The 15,750-nt window shown below is 34.8% G+C and overlaps 1 non-coding gene across 1 annotated transcript; it reads right to left on the reverse strand.

The window, feature by feature from the left end:
* Window positions 1–13,093: 13,093 nt before the first annotated feature.
* Window positions 13,094–13,198, reverse strand: LOC150069409 (U6 spliceosomal RNA). The gene has a single exon (XR_016538464.1). It is a non-coding gene; the product is annotated as a U6 spliceosomal RNA (small nuclear RNA).
* Window positions 13,199–15,750: the final 2,552 nt, after the last annotated feature.

The raw sequence follows: 15,750 nt of genomic DNA on the forward strand, positions 1-15,750 counted from the left end.
CTCTTCTTCTGATAGGTCTCTCTTTAGTTCCCTTGCCCATTTAGTGAATGGTTTATTGGGTTTTCGGGAGATTAGTTTCTTGAGTTCCCTGTAGATACTAGATATTAAGCATTTGTCAGATATATTATTGGTGAATATCTTTTCCCAGTTGGTTGGCTGTCTCTCTACTTTTGCAACTATGTTTTTATCTGTACAGAAACTTTTTATTTTCAGGTAGTCCCATTTATAGAGTCTCTCTCCAATCTGATGTGACCCTGGGATTCTGTTCAGGAATCTTTTCCCTGTGCCTATGAGTTCCAGTGTCTCTCCTACTTTATCATGTAGCAGTTTCATGGTTTCCAGTCTGACGTTGAGGTCTTTAATCCACTTTGAGTTAATGCTTGTGCATGGCGAAAGGCTAGGGTCAATTTTTAGTTTTCTGCATGCGGCTGCCCAGTTTTGCAGCACCAATAATTGAATAGACTGTGTTTGTTCCACTGTATATCTTTGGCTCCTTTGTCAAATACAAGTTGCCTATAGGTATGTGGTTCTATTTCTGGATCTTCTATTCTGTTCCACTGATCTTCTGGTCTGTTTTCGTGCCAATACGAAGCAGTTTTTGTTATTATGGCTCTATAGTAGAGTTTGAAGTCTGGTATTGTAATACCACCAGCATTGCTCTTTTTGCCTAGAATTGTTTTAGCTATTCTAGGTCTTTTCTTGTTCCATATAAATCTTTGAATTATATCTTCTATTTCAGTAAAGAATGTCTTTGGGATTTTGATGGGGATTGCATTGAATTTGTATATCAATTTTGGCAGTATAGCCATTTTCACTATGTTGGTTCTCCCTAGCCATGAGCATGGGATGTCTTTCCATTTCCTACTGTCCTCTTTAATTTCTTTCATTAGGCTTTTATAGTTTTCATTGAATAATTCCTTTACATCTTTGGTTAAGTATATTCCTAAGTATTTTATTCTTTTGTGGGCTATTGCGAATGGGATCATTTTCTTGATTTGGCCTTCTGTTTGTGTATTGTTGGTGTACAAGAAGGCTACTGACTTCTGAAGATTGATTTTGTATCCTGCCACTTTGCTAAAGTGGTTTATTAATTCTAGTGGTTTGGGAGTGGAGTTTGTTGGGTCACTCAAGTAGAGGATCATGTCATCTGCGAAAAGGGATATTTTAATTTCTTCTTTCCCTATGTGGATCCCTTTGATGTCCTTTTCTTGCCTTATTGCTCTGGCTAAGGGTTCCAGCACTATACTGAAGAGAAGTGGAGAGAATGGGCATCCCTGTCTAGTTCCTGATTTTAAGGTGAATGGTTCCAGTCTTTCACCAGTTAGTATAATACTGGCTGTAGGTTTTTCATATATGACTTTCACTATTTTGAGGAATTTACCTCTTATTCCTATTTTTTCTAGTGCTTTCAACATGAATGGATGTTATATTTTGTCAAATGCCTTCTCCACGTCCAGAGAAATTATCGTATGTTTCTTATCCTTAACTCTATTGATATGATGTATTACATTGATTGATTTGCGAATGTTAAACCAGCCTTGCATTTGTGGGATGAAGCCCACTTGATCATAGTGTATGATTTTTTAAATTTGTTTCTGGATTCTGTTGGCTAATATTTTATTGAGGAGTTTTGCGTCTGTGTTCATTAGAGAGATAGGTCTGTAGTTTTCTTTTTTTGTTGGGTCTTTCCTTGGTTTGGGGATGAGAGTAATATTAGCTTCATAAAATGAGTTTGACATTGCTCCTTCTGTTTCTATTTCTCTGAAGAGTTTCAAGAGTATAGGTGTTATTTCATCTTTAAACGTCTTGTAGAATTCCGCAGTGAATCCATCTGGACCTGGGCTCTTTTTGGTTGGCATTTCCCTGATTGCTTCCACAATTTCGTTGTAAGAAATTGGTCTGTTCAATGTGTTTACCTCATCTTTGTTCAGTGTGGGTAGCCTATATTTATTTACGAAATCATCCATTTCTACTAGATTTTCTTGTTTCTTTGAATATAGGCCCTGGTAGTACCTATTCATTATGGACTGAATTTCTTGGCTCGTGGGACTCCTTGGTTCTCTCTTTTTGTGAGAGAGAGCTAGGCAGTGTCCCTATTGTCTCGGCGCCATCTTCTGCTCCCCCGTTTTTATTTTTTACATTCAAACTTTTCATTATCCACAAGTATTCCCATCTCTATTTAAAATAGATAAGTGAAAGAATGTAATGTAAGTGGTCTTCTAAGATTTAAAAGACTTGCAAGAAATTATAATATAAATGAACTAAAACCTAGTAAACTCTTCAATTGTTTCTGCAAGATACAACGTATGTGAAACAAGTGAGATTACAAGGAAAACTATAGATTTAGACAGAGCTATACCCACAGATTTGATCCCTTATTTTTATGTGTATCAAATGATTTCAATGGTTATATATTTTATACAAGGTAGAGTGCTTTCTCTAATTATAATTTTAGAACATTCCAAACATAAGTAAACCAGAAACAACTGAAAATCTCAGCTTGATGAGATCTCACAATTGAATTTATTTGGTACATCCCTTGACTATCCCTCCTCTGCCAATCTTGGTCTCTGAATTACCTACAGGGAACTTGGCATCTTTGAATTATTTTTTTTTATCCACATGTCTTGTTCTACTTCAAATTACAGCTGCTTTTGTTAACATTTTTCTTTAATCAGATTCATAATATCACATTATTTACAAGCTAATTTATTTACACAAAAATCATTTGCTATAAAAATGAGATCCCACTGTACATATAAGAGAAGGCTGGATCATTGTGTTTGAAATGCAGAGTGATTTACATGCCAGCTTCCTTCTCACCTAGACTAGCAGGTATTGTTCTTTCCCATAACTCTTTTCAGAGGACAAAGTTTCCCAAGAGGGAGTTAATCATTTGGCCCACATCCCAACTCATACTCCAGCAGTGATAGGGGGAAAAAAATCTGGCAGCAAGATATGACCAATTCTAAGATATTTACTTAGAAAAATGTCCTCCTCGTTTTCATCTATTCACAGTTTCATTTAGAATGTTACTTCACAGGCAGTTATAATTATAGCTTTATGTTAAAAATGATTCAGTAGATAATGAAACTGATGTAAAACAATCTAAACCACACAGAACATTTTTTTCTTTCTTTCTTTTTTTTGTAGAAGTTCTTAAACTGTATCCTATCCCTTAGATGTAAAGCACAACTGTGCAAGGTATTTTCTGTTTATACAAGAATTCTTTTGAATATATTATAATCTGGCACGTGTGTGTGTGTGTGTGTGTGTGTGTGTGCATGTGTGTGTGTGAAAGAGCAGGAATGAAAGTGTGTGTGTGTGCATGTGTGTCTTAGACATCGCCTGTAATATAATTCTACCATAATGAAGCACATGTATCTGAAAATTGCTTTTCTGTACTTTGTGAAATAAACCTGATCACTGTCCTTGACCATTCTCAAGACTGGTGCTCTATCATTTGGGCCATGACAACATTTCTGGCTTTTTCTGTGTATGTGGTACCAAGAAATCGAACCAAGGGCTTTGTGCATACTTGGAAAGCATGCTACAGTAGGCCACACTCCCAGTCAAAATTTCAGTAATATTTTGTTGTGGATTTTGCTTGCTGGTTTAGTGCAGGTTTGGATGTAGAGGTTTCTCTTTATGTAAACAGTCTTTTGATTTAAATATCAGTAAATTTTGCCTCTTGAATTAGAACTGTGCTCCTTCTTAAATTTTCTGTGGCATTTTGTATGAATTCAGTAGCAGAGATGCTTGAAAATATTGGTCAAAATTTCCAGAGCAGTCATATTGGCCTAGAATTTGAATATTAGATGATCTTGACTATAAATTTAATACCTTCAAATGCATGCAATTACTGTTTTTCTCTGTCACATGCAGAGATCTTCATTTTATTTCAGTATTGTTGCCATGTATTTTCTACCGAATCTTACCAAATTCTCCATTTTAAATCGAATTATACATCTATTGCTTTTCTTTTCATAAGAGATATTGATAATTTGTGTGACTTTTGCTTTATTTTTGTTATAAGAGCTAGAGTTTGATCAGTTTTTCCTTGTCTTCTTTCAGTATCTTTTATTTTGTAGATTGTTGCATAGAATGTGCTTAAGATGTTTTATGGGAACTGGTTATGCATTCTTGAGATTTTCTAAGATTTTTAGATGTGATTTTTTTCTTTATTATTTTTGATAATCATTCACTCATTTTCTATTCACAATATTTCCTTCACATTGTCTCTAATCCTTGTATTCAATGAGCATTGCATAAATATCTCATTTGCTATTGTCTCACATGTCCTATATATTCTTTAAAAATATTTCTTCTTTGAATTTTTATTTTGGGGAACTCATATTGACAGGTTGAATTTCTGAATTTTTCTTGATTGTGTTGTTTATTAAAGAGCCTATTCAAAGGTCTCTGTTTCTCTGTCTCTATCTCTCATATGCAGAAATAAATTTTGGTAATTCATTCTTGCAAACTCCATTTCAGCTGAAATACTCCATTGCTCAGGTTCTTCATGTGCTTTACTAGAGACTTTGAAATATTAATAATAGTAATTTTTTCTCTGCCTGAGAAGTCTAGTATCTGGGTTATTTCTGAGTGTCTGCAGCTGTCAAAGGGTTCTACACTTTTAATGACAGTTAACTTTAAATATCAAAAATATTAATGAAGTGTGATGAAATCTTCCTATTTTTATGATAACCCTACTGACTTCTTGTTCATCCCAGGTTCACAGTATGTTTTGATTCCAAACTAGTTAACCCTATGACTTCAACTGGCTAGTAATTTCTATAAGACATGAGGTTTTAGAATTTGTTCTGCTTTTACTAACTAGTACTCTTGTAGTATTGTGCCAATACTTTTAGTTTGTTACTTATATCCAAGAATCTGAGAATGCTAATTACTACCATTGCACTACAAATGTTTTAAACCTATTGTTTTTTTTTATTTTCCAACTTCTGATACATATAACTAAATGCATCTACAGATTATTTTCCTCTCCTCCCTATTCACAAAAATTTAACACAAATTAAGTGATACCAGGTGATATGTTTGTGTATCTATATATACAGAACGTCTAAAAGTTCATTTTCAGTTGAAATGGTTATGGAGAGAATGGCAAAATTCTTTGCCTTTTGTGTGTTTCATGTAATGTACAAGTTAACCTAAAAATAAAGAAGTCACTTGCAAAGCCTCACTGGATCCCTAAAACTAAACTAAAAAAAAAAGCATGCTTACTTTTTCTTTCATGTCAACCTCCTCCATCAAAATTTCAAGTTATTATTGTTGGGGTTTTCACTACTTGATTTTATGTAGAAATGGTCCATATTTTTCTGTACTGACATCCTAAATATAGAATCTCTTAATCTGAGGTATGGTGGGAATTTGTAAATATTCTTTACCATTGAAAAAAGTAGCTTTTTTTTGCGATTGACTATATACAGAATGATAAAGATGTTCATGTAGATTTTTTAGATTGCAAAGTACTTCACTTGTGTGATTATCTTCACACATCCACATCAGCCTAAAGCAGAATTAACAAAGTTCTACCATCTGTATCTAAAATATTAAGCATCTGAGTATTCCAAAATTTAAAATACATAATCCTTACTCTCTTCCTTCTATGCAGTCAACACTAGGTGAAATCACTCCTTCACATTGCCCATAAATATATATATATACATATATATACATATATATATACAAATATGTCTGTATATCCAATAGTTCTAGGAGAAATAATATTATATATGTAACATCAATTTTCTATCCTACAAAATATCAGAGCACCTTCTATTTATAAACTATTTTTAATTTTCATTTATTTAATACATTTTTGGGACTTCGATAAACTAAATGAAGTCCTCATTGACTTTTGTATAATAACAGACCTACATTAGATTTTATTACAATAAAATTTTCAGGATTGATAGTGTGTAGGACACATAAAATTCAAATGTTTTTCTTCAAAATTGAATTATCTGAAGTGGTATTGAAAATTTCCATGGGGAAATGAAAATTGTCATCAACTGTGTAAATAGTTGTTATGTATTTTGATGGAGTTAATACTTAGTCAAGTTAGTTTTGCTGTAATTTGTTCTTGTAGTGAATGGCTACAAGTATGTGGCATTTCTGAAAATTGAACATGTAACACTTTGGTCACTACTAAATGATGAAATAGAGAGAGTACCTATGATATTGACAAAGTTGAAGCAGCACAAAGATGCAGTACATACAAATTAATATGCACAGCCCATCTGCAGATTTGTAATTGCTGCTACTGGAATAATTTCTAAAATTTTAGAAATGATATAATTTTTTTCAGAATTACATCAAAGGAATTCATAAATGTATCATTATTAAGTCATTTATATAATACTAAGCACGATTCAAATATTTGCCACTATACATCCCTTAATTCCATACTTTTTGTTTTACTTAGGTGTTAAATCACCTCCCAATCATTTTGTCTTAGGCAAAATTTACTTATTCTAACAGGAAATTTCATTTTCACAACTTCATTTGAGCAAAGTAAGATAAAGATACTAAATATTACTATGCATTATATAAACAGCCCCATTCACTTAGATCTATATTGACGATCAACTTAGTTTTAATAATAATTGTAGGAGAATGTTGAAACACACCATTTTCCCCTTTTATGCTTATGTTTATTTTTTTCACCAATGCAAACCCTAAGGTAGTCCATTTTCCCATGATCCTTTCTTTTCTTGTAAAATTTCCTTGAACTGACTTTTTGTTTTACTTTAATGCCTATTGTGAAGGTGATGTCCAGATGGGTTACAGTTATATCATGTAAGTGGCAGGTATTGAGTACATTTCTTCCCGAAGAGTTTCATCTCTCTTCCCTCATTTTCTTCCATTCTCTTTCCTTCTGATTGTCCCCACCCCACCCCAAGCTGTGTACTTCATTTCCAACACAGTGTCTAGTGTGGATCAAGGATGAATTAGTTCACCCTTTGTCCCATCATTTATAAGCTTCCCCTACCACTCCCCAAATCAGACATGCTTAGATACAAGGCAAAAGGTACAGAATAACATTCTGTCTTCTTTTTCCCTTAGGTAACCGCACATTGCCTTTCTTGCAGTTACTCTGACTTACATGAACTCATTCAAGAGCTGCTTGCCCTGTGTGGTTTGACTTTCACAGCTGTTTTCTTTATATTTTCCCTTTTCCCTTTCAGCTCTCCAAACATGGCTATTTTCTATTACCTGATCTCCACATTCTGTACCTTACCTTGTATCAGAAAGCTAGTTTCATTAGACTTCTACCTCATTTTTGTTTGGCTTATCTTCTCTTTGTATTATTGACTTCCTTCCCATTTCCCCTTTCTTTTCTCATGTTTAGACTCCACACAGAACCATGTGCTTGAAAATAAACACACTCTATCTCACTTGCACTGCAAGAGCCATCTTCCTCCTGCTGTTTCCTTGCTGTAATCCCTGTTTACCTCCAGCTACTTTACATTGCACCTCTCATCTTTCCTGATCACAACATGAGCCCTACCTTCTTTATTTTTCACATCTATTCTTAAAAACTTCTCATTTCCTTTGTTTCTGTGTGTCCCTCCCAAACTCCCTGTAGATGATACGAAGTGACAAATTTATTTTATCGCTTTCTGAAACCAATCAAACTAGAGATACTTTGCCTGCTCGGATTTATTATGAAAGATTCTAGTGAAGTTTGAATATCTGGATTCATTGAATCACAATGGTGCTTCCCATTTCCAATTCTGGTAGAGGAAATGAGTGTGTTGGGATTTGATAAAAACATTTTTTAGGGTGGGGGAGGGAAATGGGGACAAAAACATGAAAAAGGGTATCAATATGTGAGAAGTTATGCACCTTCTATCTGGCAAATATATCTGTAACCACTCTATACATTATAATAATAATAATAATAATAATAATAAAAGTTTAAAAAATATTTTTATTGTAATTAATAAAAGGTTTACATGATATTTGCCAGATAGATGGTGCATTAATTCCCATACATTGATACTCTCACATGTCGCTCCCCCCCCAATCTTGTTCTCCCCCATTCCCTATCCAATTTCAAATAACCAAATACAAATATATCTGATATATCAGGTAACAAAGTGAGATACTGTAACAATATGAGATAACCAAGGGACAGCAAAAGAGATGAGAGATAACATAGTACCTTAGGAACAACAATCATTCATTATATGGCTTATATTTCTATATCCTAGAGATCCTTTCATTCAGCATTTGTATCAAGGTTTTGCCCTATTGCAAATCTCTGCTAGGAGAGCCCAAAGTTTCTACTGATTATGACAAATGAGGGAAACCATTGAGCCTAAGTTCCTTTGAGTCTGGCTTACTTCACTTAATATGATATTTTCTAAGTCTTTCCATTTCCTAACAAATGGGGCAATGTCATTCTTTCTGACAGCAGTATAGAGTTCCATTGTGTACAAATACCACATCTTGTTGATCTATTCATCAACTGAGGGACATCTAGGTTGGTTCCATATCTTTGCTATGGTAAATAGTGCTGCAATGAACATTGTTGTGCTGGTGGATTTAGTATGTCCTTGTTTCTGGATGATTGGGTAAATGCCAAGTAGTGGAATTGCTGGGTCATAGGGGAGCTCTATGTTTAGTCTTTTGAGGAACTGCCATACTGCTTTCCATAGTGGTTGAATGAATTTGCACTCCCACCAACAGTGTAGTAGTGATCCCTCCTGGCCACATCCCCTGCAGCATCTGTTGTTATTACATTTCTTGATCCTGGCCATTCTAACTGGAGTGAGGTGGAATCTCAGAGTTGTTTTGATTTGCATTTCTTTTATGACCAGAGATGTCAAGCATTTCTTCATTTTTGTTTCTTCTTCAGAGAAGACTCTCTTTAAGTCTTTGGTCCATCTTTTAATGGGATGGTTGTTACTTTGGAGATTAGTTTTGGATTGATTCAATTTTTTGAGCTGTTGATATATTTTAGATATGAGGCCTTTGTCTGTTGTATGGTTGGTGAAGATCTTCTCCCACTCTGTAGGCTTCCTAATTCGTTTACTAGCTATGTCCTTTGCCATACAAAAGCTCTGCAGTTTAATGCAGTCCCACTTACCCAGCCTTTCTCTGATTTGTTGTGATTCTTGGTCCTTATTAAGAAAGTTTCGACCTGTGCCAAGGAGGTCTAGTGTATCTCCTATTCCTTCTTGTAAAGTTTTCAGAGTGTCGGGTTTACCTCCAGGTCTTTGGTCCATTGGAGTTAATTCTAGTACAGGGTGACAAAGAAGGATCCAATTTTGGTTTTCTGCATGTGCTTAACCAGTTCTGCCATCACAGCTTTCTTCCATTCTATTTTTTTGGCTCCCTTGTCAAAGATTAAGTGGCCATTGGTCTGTGGTTGGTCTTCAATTCTATTCCATTGTTCTTCAGGCCTGTTCTTGTGCCAGTACCAAGCTGTTTTGATAATTATAGCTCTGTAATAGAGTCTAAAGTTTGGTATTAAAATTCCTCCAGCGCTGTTCTTTCTGCTAAGTGTTCTTGCTATACGGGGTCTTTTATTATTCCATATGAAATTTTGGATTGCCTCTTCTATTTCTTTAAAGAATGACATTGGGATATTGATGGGTATTGCATTGAATTTGTAGAAAGCCCTTGGCAAGATTGTCATTTTCACGATATTGATTCTTCCAATCCAGGAAGGTTTTTCCATTTCCTCAGTTCTGCTTTAATTTCCCTTTTCAGGGCTTTAAAGTTTTCATCAAAAGGGTCCTTTACATTCTTAGTTAAGGTAATTTCTAGGTACTTTATTTTCTTTGAGGTTATTGCAAAAGGAGTTGCTTTCCAGATTGTTGCCTTATTCCTCTCACTGTTGGCACAGAGGAAGGCGGTTGATTTTTGAGGGTTAATTTTATACCCTGCTACCCTTCCAAAGTTTTGAATCAGCTCAAGGAGCTTAGGAGTAGAGTCTATAGGATTCTTTATATACAGGATCATGTCATCTGCAAAGAGGGATAGTTTTACTTCCTCTTTCCCTATTTGGATCCCCTTTATGCTTGCTTCTTGCCTTATTGCACTGGCTAGGAATTCTAATACTATGTTAAAGAGGAGTGGAGAGAGTGGGCATCCTTGTCTCGTTCCTGATTTTAGAGGGAATGGCTTTAGCTTTTCGCCCTTAAGTATAATACTAGCTGTGGGTTTGTCATACACAGCCTTTATTATATTGAGGAATGATCCATGGATTCCTAGTTTCTCCAGCGCTTTTAGCACAAAGGGGTGTTGGATCTTGTCAAATGCCTTTTCTGCATCTATTGAGACAATCATGTTATTTTTGTTCCTGCTCCTGTTGATGTGTTGAATTATATTAATTGATTTGCGTATGTTGAACCAGCTTTGCCTCCCTGTGATGAATCCTGTTTGATCATAGTGTATGATTTTTTTGATGAATTGTTGTAGATGGTTAGCCAGTATTTTGTTGAGAAGTTTTGCTTCTATGGTCATCAAAGAAATAGGTCTATAGTTCTCTTTCTTTGATGAAACTCTGTCTTGTTTGGGGATGAGGGTTATACTGGCTTCATAGAATGAGTTTGGTAAAGAACCTTCATTTTCATTTTAATTGAAGAGCTTGAGGAGTATTGGTGTGAGCTCTGCTTTGAAGACCTTATAGAATTCAGCTGTGAATCCATCTGGCCCTGGGCTTTTCTTAGGTGGAAGTTCTCTAATTGCCATTTCTATTTCAGAGCTTGAAATAGGCCTGTTTAGTTGGGTTAGTTCCTCTTGGTTCAGCGTGGGTATGTTAATATTGGCTAGGAATTCATCCATTTCTTCTAGATTCTCAAATTTGTTGGCGTAAAGGTTTGAGAATTATTCCCCCATGATACTCTGGATCTTGGTAATTTCTGTCGTGATATTACCATTTTCGTCTGTGATTTTTTTTTATTTCGGTATGCTCCCTTCTTTTTTTGGCAAGATTTGCTAAGGGTTTGTCAATTTTGTTAATTCTTTCAAAGAACCAACTCCTAAACTTCTTAAATTTGATTCTGAATTTTGTGCAGATTTGGTTCTATATACTAGTTTGTGTGTTTGGTTTTAGCAATGATATCAGTACAGAAGATACATATTTGCATACATGCATAAATTAAATACTTATAAACTACTTCACTGAATTCTTCTCATACTATCACCAGAACCATGTAGCTTAACTAGTAATTACTATTTTGATATATATTTGTTTTGTGTCACACACTATTTTGAATGACACATTATGATGATGCTTCCTTGTCCTACAAGTGTTACTTATATGCTCATATTTTGTGACTGCTGGGGCACAATTTTGAAATTGTGAAAATGAAGTCCTCTGCCATTATTTAAGACAAAGTTAGTTATGTATAAGGTAACTAACTTATTCTTCCATTGCCAAAGCTCCACTTTAATTTCTGTCACCAAAATGCAAGTCACCAACTGTGTGCTAATTTAACCATAACTATTAATTTATCCCCATTTGCCCTAAGTAGGTCGCTGTCTCTCTTGTGTCTACTCACTCATTATAAAAAAGAAATAACAAATTTGAGGTTGTGACCTACTAATTGAAGTAGTCCTTTTGATTATGTTAAAATGTGCTATTTTATGTTTGTTGCTCTCTAACCTATATCTTTTTTCAAACCTCTGAGTAACTGAGATATTTTAGTACCAATGATAAATTTATGAAAATTGAACAAATGTTTGTGACATTGCTTCTTTCTGAAAGGTTGTGCTCATTTTTGTAAACCTAAACTGGGTTACTTCTCTCTATGCCCAGGTCTTTCATCTCTTCTTCCTTTCAGTAGGGATATCCATGTTTTCCTTTCTTCTGTTTCTCTTCATAAATCTTATTCTTCTGTAGTTTTTTTCCCTAGTCCTGGCTCTTGAACTCAGGGCCTGAGCACTGTCTTTGGGCTTTTGCAAGGGTAGAGCTCTACCACTTAAGCCACAGCACCACTTCTGGCTTTTTCTGTGTATGTGGTACCGAGGAATGGAACCCAAGTTTTCATGATTGCAAGGCAAGTACTCTGCCACCAGACCAAACTCCTGGCCCCTCTTTTGTAGCTTTTAAGAAAAAAAATAAAGAAAACCATCATCACCCTAGCCCCCCCCCCTCATTCTCATTCTTCATTGTAGATAATTGATAACCTTTTCCACAATGCTTATTTAGTTCAGGAGAAACAAATTTGGAATCAGTACATCTTATTTATCATTTCTGGGTTTTTTTGTTTCACAAGTTTTTTCCTCCTATGTGTTTTATCATGGTGTGTGTATGCATATATATGCATGTATATGCATATATATATAAATATGATTTAATAGTTCACCTACTGCTACAACCTCACCTTGGGCTCTTCATCATTCTTCGTTCTTGTGGGCTTTTCCAGGGTCTAATCTCCTTACCTTCTATGGAAGATTCTACTTACCATTCCTAAGAGGTTTTCGTTTAAGGCAGTTAAATATATGAAAGGCAATCCCACTCTCAAGTAGCATACAAAAGAGCTAACTCTCTCTCTCTCTCTTTCTTTATATATATATATATATTTATTACATATATAACAAATATATAGCAATAGATTTATTTTTATTTTAATATAAAATTAGAAACAAATTTCTACATACATGTGAACATATAAATTTCACTACATGACATTTAACCCATTTAAAAATAATTGAACATATTTCTTTGTAGTAAATAAAGCATCATAATGGTTGGTGGGTGTTGGTCAAATTAAGATATGTCATGTCAACAGTTCAAAGAAATAGCAAAGTTATCCATGTAATAATCTTTCATATTAGGGCCAGGAGTTTGGCCTAGTGGTTAAAGTGCTTGCCTAGCATGCATGAAGACCCAGGTTCAATTCCTCGGTACCACATACGTAGAAAAAAGCCGGAAGTCTTGCTGAGGCTCAAGTGGTAGAGCTCTAGCTTTGAGAAAATCCAAGGACAGTGCTCAGGCCCTGAGCTCAAGCCTAGGACTGGCAAAAACAAACAAACAAACAAATAATCTTTCATATTAGCAAAGTACAAGAACCAGGAATAAATCACTGGATGTTTAATACAAATTGTTTTTGTTAATATGTAATACTTTATGAATTTACATGTCATCCTGGCATAGAAGCCATGCTAATCTCTGTATCCTCTCAATTTTTAGTACATGTGCTGCTGAAGCGAGCACAGGTTGTCAGACTATGTAAGAAGAGAAAATCCAGGATTTCCATGACTTAAAAATCCAATTTCAAACCATGGCAAGTGTGATATGTTCCAGTGACAGTAACAAAGCATTTCAGCTCACAGATTACTTATACCTATTAGTTTCACACAGAGCTAGAAATATGGTCAAGAAAATCTCAGTAGTCCTCCCCCCACTTTGATTTACTTAAAGGCAGATCTCATTCTTTTGTAAAGCTTTCTTTAAACACATTGCCAGGTTCCCAAAAATATGACAAGTAATAAATTTCTCCACACTGTAGGGTGTGACATCACGTGACACATACATGCTGATGGTTGTGAGACCATTCGCAAAACAGCATGAGAGACCACAAACCTCTTGCCGAGTCACAATGCACTTTTGCATCACGGCAAATTGCAATCCACAGGAGATGATCGTGGCCATGCGAGAGTTTCTCCGTGAGACTCAGGTTAGAAAGTCGAGTATTTTGCAATGCACACTGATCTTGGGGTCCTATTCTGCTACGGAATGGTATAGTAAGGGCTTTCGTAGCCATTGCCCACATGAGGTTGAGAGAATGCTGCTTCCTCTTAAATGATCATGCTTTCTGTAAAAGTTGAGATTTTTGTCATCATCCAGTTGGTCCTACTGGATGCCAGTTTGTGGAGGAGACATGTTTTGACAATCAGATAATGTAACTGGTCTAGAATAGACAGGATGTGTATGAAACCCATACACAGATAAACAGTGTAAGCATCTGAACAACATCAAGAGCCTATCTAAAGTCCCCAGCAACGGTTTTGTGAAGAGAAATTTGAGATTTCCTGATTTCCTGAAGGAAAAACCATCATCAAGAAAGGATGAGAAATACAGATAGCTTAGCAGGGCATGGGGGCTCGGTATATCATCATAAATACTGGAGAGGCTGAGGTATGACAAACAAGATGTAAAGCCTGTTTCCAGATACAAGAGGCATTTATCATTAACCAGCACAAAGCTGGAAATGAATGTTTGGCTCAATGGTAGAGTACCAGCTAGAAGCAGAAAAGCTGACAGTACCAGCACAGACCCATGCACACAAATTATAAGTGCATAATACACGACTTTCACAAATAGCAATGTACATCTAACGTGTGATATTTTTCTTCTGCCTAAAATTAAAGAGGTAAATAAAACAGACTGAAAGATTCCATAGAGAGTTCTATATCAAAGGAATTTACCGAAAGTGTTTCTGAAAAGATACTGGATTTTTCTTTCCTTACCTTTTTCATTACAGGTGGGGAAAAACACAGTAATGACAGAAGTGGAGAAATATTAAGACACAACTCTTTCTGTTATTTTAAAGTCTGGTCTTTAAGCAATTTCAGATAGAGAAAAGACATTTCTTTCATTAATATTCTAACTTTCAGTAAACCAAGTAAATAGTCGGTGTATTATTGTTCAACACAAATCAAGATGAATAAAAGTAGCTGAAATAGAATGTGAAATCTTCTCAGTAAGGTAAGGAAAGACTTTTCTTAACCATTGGAACCCATGCTTCCTATTAAAGAACAAGAAAGAGTGATATACAAAAATGGAAGTAAACTATAATGCATATACAACAATACATTGCCATTTTCTGTAAGTTTAGTCCTTGTTGAATGCTTAATAAAAACTGTTCAATTTTAAGTGTGAATTTGGTTATTTAGAATTACACTTATGATTATTTTATTAAAGAAGTATTTAATTGAAAGGTTTTTTCTCCTAGAGATTAGCAGTAAGCATAACATGAAAAAGAATTTATTTCACAAGTGTACCAAGCCATTGGGGAACTAAATATGTGGAAATTAGAGAACAATCTTACTTCTGTTTATTGCTTTGTTCTGAAAAAGGCTTTTTTTTTACCTGTGCCAAACCTCTCACAACATATTCCAGTATTTAGAGGGTTTGTTGTTGTTGTTGTTGTTGTTGTTAAGGAAGTAGATAAATGTAGTTTGGAATTATGTTAATATTTTAAAAACTATCATTTTCTGGCTTCCAATTTTTCACCTGTACAATTTTAGGCCTTTCAGTCATTTATTTTATAGATTTACTTTATTTAGCTATTTTCTGTTGTGTATTAAAATATTCCATAGTGTTTGCTACCATGTAATTTTTACAAGTTTTAATAAAAACTATCAGCAGCAAAACTTAATTTTTCTCTAACAAATAATTTTCAGTGTCCCTTCTCCACTTGTACATGAATGCAAACATTTGTAACTGAGTCTTCACAGAGGTGGGACCCTATTAATTATGTGTTTTTATTGGTATGTGATTGAAAGAAATGCTTCTCTTCCTAGATCTGGCCACTAAAATCTCTTGTACTATTGTCTCAGTCTTTGTTTTGTTTTGTTTTTCGGTTATTTTCCAGGTAGCTACAAAGTTTACAATTGAGGATGATAAGAATGTAGAACTTTGGCCATCAATTGATTTTTAAGCAGAATATATATTAAAGTCTTTGCTTGTCATATTCTTTATAGCAGTCCTCTTAAAAGCACATACATGCTTTCTTGAAAAGTGATATTCAAATAGGTGGAAGG

This window comes from Megascapheus bottae, chromosome 1, assembly GCF_031878675.1.
Source record: "Megascapheus bottae isolate mThoBot1 chromosome 1, mThoBot2.hap1, whole genome shotgun sequence".
Classification (NCBI taxonomy): domain Eukaryota; kingdom Metazoa; phylum Chordata; class Mammalia; order Rodentia; family Geomyidae; genus Megascapheus; species Megascapheus bottae.